At 42.5% G+C, this 8833-nt stretch overlaps 1 pseudogene; it reads right to left on the reverse strand.

Moving 5' to 3' along the window:
• Nucleotides 1-7762: 7762 nt before the first annotated feature.
• LOC100409670 (ras-related protein Rab-5C pseudogene) lies at nucleotides 7763-8579 on the reverse strand (annotated as a pseudogene).
• Nucleotides 8580-8833: the final 254 nt, after the last annotated feature.

The raw sequence follows: 8833 nt of genomic DNA on the forward strand, positions 1-8833 counted from the left end.
CTAGGTGGGAGAATCGCTTGAGCCCAAGAGGTTGAGGCTCCAGTGAGCCATGATTGTGTTACTGCACTCCAGCTTGGGCCACAGAGTGAGACCCTGTCTCAAAAAACAAAACAACAACAAAGAAAAAAAGTGAGACAAGCTTTGCTGGGGCATATTTGTTATACCCGTGGTGGGTTCCTAAAGGCTGTCCCTCTAACAGCCTGGGAACAGGTGGGGGTGGGGTTTATATCAGGGACAAATGAGAGATGGGCATGACTGGGCAGGCCTGTCAGGGTTTGAAGGTTGAGAACAGTCTTACCACTTCCAGCCTCAAGTCCAAGTTTTCAAATTCCTCATTGAGGTTCCAGGGTGGCTGGTCTTATCTCTCCCTCAAGACTCCCCAGTGAGGGTCTTCGCCTATGAGATTCATGTCTTCAGCCCCATTTGGGAAGCCTTCCCTCAACGTGATAACCTTTTGGGGTTCCACAAAGAGAGGTCCTGCTGTAAATCTGGATGGGCATCAGGCACTGAGGAATTATGATCACCTTTTCCTTTTCTTCCAGTGTGGTTCATTGCGCAGCTAATTCTCACTGGTTGTGCCGAGTGAGGATTCTTTGAGATTTTGGAAGGAAATTTCCTCACATTTTCCATTCCTTTCTTCCCAGAGACATTTTACTGGCAGAGCAGCAGCCACTCCTCTCAGCAGCCAGATGAGAAACAGAGCTTGGAGGCAGAGGCGGGAACAGTGCTGATGTGGCCGTGCTATTCCTTGGAATTAAAAAAAGGCAGTCCCACTTGGGGCCACTTTTCTGAAAAGTGAAGGAAAATGTAAAACGTAAAACAGACCTAATCTCAAGAAAAGTGGAACCTGCTATTTGGGGAGAGATGGTTTTGGTTGAGATGATGCCACAGTTCTCTTTCTATTAATACTTAGGTCATTGCCACTCACTTTTTCATGTCACAAGCCTGGCCTTGGCCTCTGATCATGGACATGCCACACTCATGTGTCCTGAGAGTTGGCCCTCTGCCTTGTCTTCCCCAAAGATAGAGTCGCTGGCCCCTGATCTGTAGGGATCTCCAAAAAAGGGCCTTTTTTGTGTGGACAGTCCCATCATCCCAGCTGGTGGCCACCTCCCAGCAGGTGTTTTGTGGCCATGTCCCAGTTCCCAAGTTGCTCACCTTGTGTGATGTCTTCCCACCTAATTCTGCTGTGATGCTGGAATGACAACAGTTCCTCAAATCTGCAGAGCACTTTCGACTTCCAAAGGGCTTTGGCGAACACTGCCACAAATTTAATCCCCAACTTTCCATTAAGTTTGTGTTTAAGGAATTGTTATAACTTTTACAGAAAATTACAAAATCAAAACAGTATACATACATGGTTTTTAAAAAGCAGAAAATATTACAGAGAGGCCAACAATGAAAACCTCCATTTCTCATGTCACCATCCACCCCATGTTCTCCTACCAAGAGGAAACCAGTCTTAATAGTTTGTTTCTTTATTTTTAATTTAGTTTTTATTTTATTTTGCCATGACTTACAAGGCTTGTTATTAAAACAGCATTATTAGGTTTCTTATCAGGATGATGAAATGATCTAAAATTAGGCTATGGTGATAGACTCTGTGAATATACTGAAACCCATTGAGTTGTATACTTTAAATGGATGAACTTTGCAGTATGTAAATAATATCTCAATACAGAGCTGAACATTTTTCAGCAACTGATACGGTGATTTCAGTTGCTTTTATCTATAAGGCAGATAAAACTATTTGTGAGGGCTTTGAGAAGACACATAATCCCTAAATGGATAGACATATGGTATTAATTCTTGATCACAGTAGTTTCTATCCATATAGTCACTGCCCTTTGAATAACAGAGTATTGTCTTTGGTCTACAAAGTCACATATACACAGAAAAATTCTTGTTTCTTTAGATATTGTCTATGTTGACATATATTTAAAAATGTTGATGTTCTTCCACTTTATTAGTTTTCATTAAATATATGCTGCAGTATACTAAAAAAAATCTCAATAAAGCTGTCAGAAAGGAGGGGGAAGGCCGGGTGCAGCGGCTCATGCCTGTAATACCAGCACTTTGAGAGGCTGAGGCAGGTGGATCACTTGAGGTCAGGAGTTTGAGACCAGCCTAGCCATCATGGTGAAACCCCGTCTCTACTAAAGATGCAAAAATGAACCACAAGTGGTAGTATGTACCTGTAATCCCAGCTACTTGGGAGGCTGAGGCAGGAGAGTCCCTTGAACCTGGAAGGCAGAGGTTGTAGGGAGCTGAGATCACACCACTGCACTCTAGCCTGGGAGACAGAGTGAGACTCCATCTCAGAAAAAAAAAAAAAAAAAAAAAAAGAAAGAAAGAAAAGGGCAGGATAATACTCTCCAAAAAAAGCAGTCTCCTAACTCCCCCCTTCCAACCCCCACCACTGTTTCACTTCCTGAAGGCCATCGCTTTCAAGCAGTGTGATGTTTTCTTCCATATTGCTAAATTATTTGCTTGCAATGCTACTTCTTCAGTACTTAATTTTAGGCATTTACTATTGACTTCCCATTAAAAAAAGATGAGGTTTTAACTTTCTTTCATATCACTGCCTTGGCCCTCATCACATCAAATATGCACTTCCCACCCCTCATCCTTCTCACATAGAGTTACAGATGTCTTGGTTAGCTCAGTGTTCTGTTTATATTAACATGGTAACAAAAATACCACTGGTGGCTGTCCAGTTGTGTGGCATGGAGGAGGGCATTTGAAGTTTTCACTGATTGTTAATTTGTCAACCCTCTATCTTCCCCCATCTCTCATTCCTATTTCCCAAGCCCCCTGGATTCCCAAATCTTTTGTTTAATCCAAGGTGTAAATGATGCTTCATTGAGGCTTTCTCTACTGTGAGCTTGTAATTCATTTTTTTTGTGAGAGTCTCTCTGGTTATTTATCACTCATCCATCTGCCATTCAATTTCTGAAATTTGTTGACATATAATTTATAGACCGTACAATTTGTTCATTTAAAGAGTACAACTCAGTAGCTTTTAGTATATTCATAGAGTTGTGCATCCATCGCCACAATTGGAATATTTTCATCTCTTTTTCTTTTCTTTTTATTCCTCCCATCCTTGGTATCCTATCATCTCTTTTCTTTGTGAGTTTGTGCCTTTAAAAATTTTTTTCAATTCTTTGAATTCCTTAGAATTTCCTTTGAATTCATTTGAGCCCAGGAGTTTGAGACCAGTCTGGGCAACATAGTGAGACTCAATCTCTCCAAAAAAAAAAAAAAAAAAACTTGCTGGGTGTGGTGGTGTACACCTGTAGTCCTAGCTACTCAGGAGGCTGAGGTGGGAGGATCACTTGAGCCCAGGAGGTGGAGGTTAGAAGTTTAACTTCCTGCATTGGATCTATTGCTTTCTGGGTCCTGTGTCTTATCCTTTCTTTTTTAATTGTCTTATTTTGCTGGACTATATCATCAAGTGTAGTAAATTTTTCATTCTTTCCAGGTCTGAAAATATCTTTATCCTAATTTTATACTTGATTGATTGATTGGCAAGGTATAGAATTCTAAATTGAAACTGAATTTTTTCTCAGGAGTTTGAAGCTTTTGTTCCACTGCTTTTTAGAATCTAAGATTTCTATTGAGAGGTCTCATACCAATCTAGTTCTTGTCCCCCTGTGGATAACTTTTTAAAACCTTTTGGGAAACTTTCAGCATTTTCTCTTTATCCTTGGGGGGTCTTAAAGTTTCACAATATGCCCTTTTGTCTGTATCTGTCTAGCTGTCAATCTTCTATCCATCCTCTTGTGCAGGGTGCTTGATTGATCCTTCAATCTGAAGACTTGTGTCTTTCAACTTGGGGATTTTGGGGTACTATTTTAAAAACAATTTTCTTCCTTCTGTTTCCTATATTCTCTCTTTTTCCTTTGGCTTTTACCAGTCAGATGATGAAAACTTCTGGATTGGTTCTCTGTCATACATGTATATACGCACACGCACATACATACACATATATATGTACATATATGTGTGTATATGTGTCTGTATATGTGTATGCGTGTGTGTGTGTATATATATTTATGTGTGTATATATATATATATATATTTTTTTTTTAGATGTAGTCTTCCTCTTGCCCAGGCTGGAGTGCAATGGCATGATATTGGTTCACTGCCACCTCTGTTTCCTGGGTTTAGGTGATTCTCCTGTCTCGGCCTCCCAAGTAGTTGGGACTACAGGCACCTGCCGCCACACCTGGCTAATTTTTTTTTTTTTTTGTATTTTTAGTAGAGATGGGGTTTCACTATATTGGCCAGGCTGGTGTCGAACTCCTGACATCCAGTGATCCACCCACCTTGGCCTCCCAAAGTGCTGGGATTACAGGCATGAGCCACTGCGCCCGGCTCTGTCTTATATATATGTTTTTTAAAATTAAGGTTTCCTTTTGTTCTCCTTGATGGAAAATTGTCCAAACATTGTTTTCCAATCATTCTGATGATTTTTTCTCTCTTCTTAGATTGTTCCTTTTGTTATTATTTTGTGTGACATTGTCTCAAATCTCTTTGAGTACTGTAGAGATCTCCTTCTCTTCTGCCTTTGAATTACCCATTTCTGGTTGTTTGCATTGGTCTTTTTATTTCACAGTATAGGCTTCCCTCAAGTATATAATGAGGTCTTAGTTGTTTGGTTATATTTGAGAATGAGGCAACAGGAAAAGGTGATTGTGAATCTCTGTGTGGAAGCAGAGTTTGTCAATAGGTAGATGTTCCTGTAAGGACAGTGGGCAGGAAGTTGAATTTTACCAAGAAAACTGCAAATGCCCTATACTGACTGCTATAGCTTTTCCCAGTTTTACCACTCCCAAAGAGAAGAACCTTGTGCTTTGTTTTGAGTGGTGGTGGTGGTGGCAGGCAGGGGGCAGGGGAGGCGGTTAGTAGAGTACACCAGCCTGCTTGGAATTGTGTACGTGGTGGAAGTAGGAGATGAGTTGGAGACTACTGCTCTACATATAAACTTTCATTGATCTCTCTGTTTTCAGCCCTTCGTCCCACTTCTTATGCTAGCACCTGGCACTTCTGAGTTGGGAGTCTTTCTCGGGCTGTTCAGGGCTGAGGTCTTCCCCTGTAGCTGCCTCTACCTCCACTCATCAGTTTTACAGGCTGAAGCATCTTCTACTCATTTCATCTTTTGTCAGCTTCTTAAGTATTGTTTCTATTTTTCAGAAATGCATTGAAATTTATTGTCCCTTGCTGGCTACTCCCACTTTCTTCATGGTGATGGACTTTTAGATTTGTATACTGTCATTTAATGTGGTCTTGCAAGACAATGTGCTGTCTTGAATTAGAAACTCTCTGTTTGTTTCATCAGGTGTAGTGGAAAGATCTTGGGTTCTTTGACAGCTCTGAGTTCTAGTTATATAGTTCAATGCATTTTTATGTCCTATCATTCTTTCTAGCTGTGGTATTGTTATAATGTGGAAAACAGGAGAAGTATTGAGAAGAGTTAGCTAATCAGTTTATCTTTCTGAGGTCCAGTTCCCTACCTTTAAGTTATGCTATTAGCTACCATGAATCTGCTATGTATATGGGTTTGTGCACAATGCTGAAAAAACAAAGAAGAATAAGTCATGGTTCCTTCCTGTCAGGTAATTAAGGTGGGGGTTGGGTAGAGACTAAAGATTAAGATTTTGTTGTAGGTGGTATGATAGAGATTGGCCAGAATAGGAGAAATCAGGGAAGGTTTCACAGAGCAAGTAATATTTAAGCTTTAAATTTGAGTTCTCCAGGCTTTCAAGGGGGAAGGTAGGCATTCCAGGCAAATGGGCCAGCAAGTACCTAAGTGGAGTCATGACAGAACTTGGTGGTTTCAGGGACTGAGCATAGGCTACTTGCGGAGGCATGGTGAGAAGTGAGACTGGAGAATTAGTAAGGGCAGCCAAGGCATCGTAGATGTGCAATCACTATTTACATTTACAGATGGGAAAACGGAGGCACAGACTTACATGACCTTAAGGTCCCTTAGTTAATAAGTCAGGGAGCTGAGATTTGGTCCCTGGCGGTCTGACTTAGAGTTCATTGTTTTTGTCAGGGGTTAGGTGATATGGTCTTATTTTTATTTTTTAAATGACACATAATAGGTGTATATATTTGGGGACATGTGATATTTTGATTCATGCATATAATGTTTAATTTTCAAATCAGGGTAACTGGGATATTTATTATCTTAAACATTTATCTTTATGCAGGGAACATTTGAATTATTTTCTTCTAGTTATTTTGAAATAGCTAGTGGTCACACCAGACCTTATTTCTTTAACTGTATTTTTGTACACATCAGTTAACCTCTCTTCATCCCTCCCCTTTCTCTACATTTCTTGGGTTCTGGTAAACATCATTCTACTCTCCATCTTCATGAGATCCACTTTTTTTAGCTCCCAAATATGAGTGAAAACATGATATTTGTCTTTCTATGCCTGGCTTATGTCATTTCACATAACAACCTCCAGTTTCATCCACGTTGCTGCAACTGTAGCGTTCATTTTCTGTTCATTTTCATGGATGAATAATACACATTTTCTTTTTTTTTGCCCTCAAATACTTGTAATTTACTTGAAGGATTTAATTCTAATACAGTTTCATCAGATAATTTAGGTAAATATCTACTCTAGGCCCAGATTTATGGTGACCGATAATACACATTTTCTTTATCCATCAATCTATTGATGAACACTTAGGTTGATTCCATATTTTGGCTACTGTGAGTACTGCTGCAGTAAACATGGGAGTCCAGATATCTCTTCAGTATATTGATTTCCTTTCTTTTGCATATATACCCAGCAGTGACATTGCTGGATCCTATGGTAGTTCTATTTTTAGCTTTTTGAGGAACCTCCATACTGTTTTCCATAGAGACTGTACTAATTTACATTCCCACCAAGAGTGTATGAGCGTTCCCCTTTCTCCATATCCTTGCCAGCATCTGTTATTCCTTGTCTTTTATATGAAATCCATTTTAATTGGGGTGACATGATATCTCATGATGGTTTTGATTTTCATTTCTTTTTTTTTTTTTTGAGGTCGATCGGCTGACTATATTGACAAGATACTGATTGGTTACATATTGAAGAAAACATACAATACAAAATACAGAAACAGTTGGTTCCATCTCCTCCCACTCCTCCCCTTACCTACCCACCCCCAAATACTCATCATCGTGATTTGGTCAGAACAGGACTCAGAGCCAGAGGTTGGGGTGACCGAGGGTGGAGGGGCTGTAGGCAATGGGTTTGTGGCTGTCACAATAATGCTGTGATAATGCTGTGCTTCTCCAGCAGGGAGGCGGGGGCAGGGAGGGGGCTGCAGCCTGATGACAGCCAGCTGAGGGAAGAGCTGCCACTCCCTTCCCAAGCCCCTTCCCAAGGTCTGCCCCACTGCCCAAACCAAAGACCACTCCGAACAGAATGCGGATGTGGATGATCTTGCTTGGTCCACTGTTCCGCAGGAAGGAAAGAAAGTGTAGCTGCTCTGACCCATTGTCCCCATATACAAGGGTGGGGGGTGGGGACAGGAGCATGTAGCTAATCCCAGCAAGGGAAAGTGAGAGAGCAGTAGAAAGGGGAGGAAGTGGGAAGAGCAGAAGATCATATATATTAAAAAAGTGACTTAAGACTTAAAATTGAATCAGTATTTGTACAGAAAGGTGCAGGTGGAATACCTCACTCCAGCCTATGATCAAAATTATATGAAGAAATCATGGTGGACCCCTCCCCCTGCCCCTCCAGTGGTGGCCTGAGTGGTTAAGTACCATTGGTTAGAGTGGATTCCAGTCGGGTTGTTCAGGCGGAGGAGGTGGGGGCAGCGGGCCGGCAAGTGGGGCTCAGTTGCTGCAGCACTGGCTCCGGCTGGCTGGCTTGCTCTCCTGGAGGTCCACACCTCGGTTTCGGCCTGGAGCACCAGCTGCATTCTGGGGCTCGTCCTTGGGAAGCTTCTTAGCTATTGCCATGAAAATTTCATTCACGTTCATGGCAGTCTTTGCTGATGTCTCCATAAACAGCAAACTATTGTCGTCTGCATAGGCTTGTGCTTCCTGGAATTCCACGGTTCTCTTGCTGGCCAGGTCTGCCTTGTTACCCGCAAGTGCAATGACGATGTTGGGGCTGGCCTGCCTCTGTAGCTCCTTCACGCAATTCTTGGCCCATGCAAATGTATCTGTCATAGACCACGATGGCAGCCTGGGCCTCCCGATAGTACATGGGGGCCAGGCTGTGATACTACTCCTGTCCAGCTGTGTCCCAGATCTCAAACTTGACTGTTGTGTCGTCCAGGCAGATAGTCTGTGTGAGGAAGGCTGCTCCGATTGTGCTCTCTTGGTACTCATTAAACTGTCCCTTGATGAAGCGGACGACAAGGCTGGATTTGCCCACCGCAGACTCCCCCAGCAGAACAAGCTTGAACTGACAGATCTTGTTCCCAGAGGCTTGCCCATTGGGTCGTGCTGTGCCTCCCCGACCCGCCATTGCCCGTCTAGCTGTAGTGGTCCAGAGAGTGGGGCTGGACCGGTGCTATGCAAAGAGGCACTTAGTGGGGAGGGGGACCTCCAAGGCTGCTCCGGGACTGCGGCATTACTTGGGGACTCAGATGGGCTCCGCTTCTCTCCCCGCCTGCCCTCCCGCCCCCCCGCCGCCCCGCGGTGTCCCAGGCTCTGGCTTCCACTTTCTGATTTTCATTTCTTTGGTGATGGGAAAATGGTAAGTGTTTTGGTAAGGAGTTTGGGTTTGTTCCTGCATGCAGGCTTTAAGGTAGGTGAATAAAATAATCAATGCTGTGTTTGAGCCATAACTCTAGAGCCACCAGTTGA

The sequence above is a fragment of the Callithrix jacchus genome, chromosome 14 (genome assembly GCF_049354715.1).
Source record: "Callithrix jacchus isolate 240 chromosome 14, calJac240_pri, whole genome shotgun sequence".
NCBI classification, from domain to species: Eukaryota; Metazoa; Chordata; class Mammalia; order Primates; family Cebidae; genus Callithrix; species Callithrix jacchus.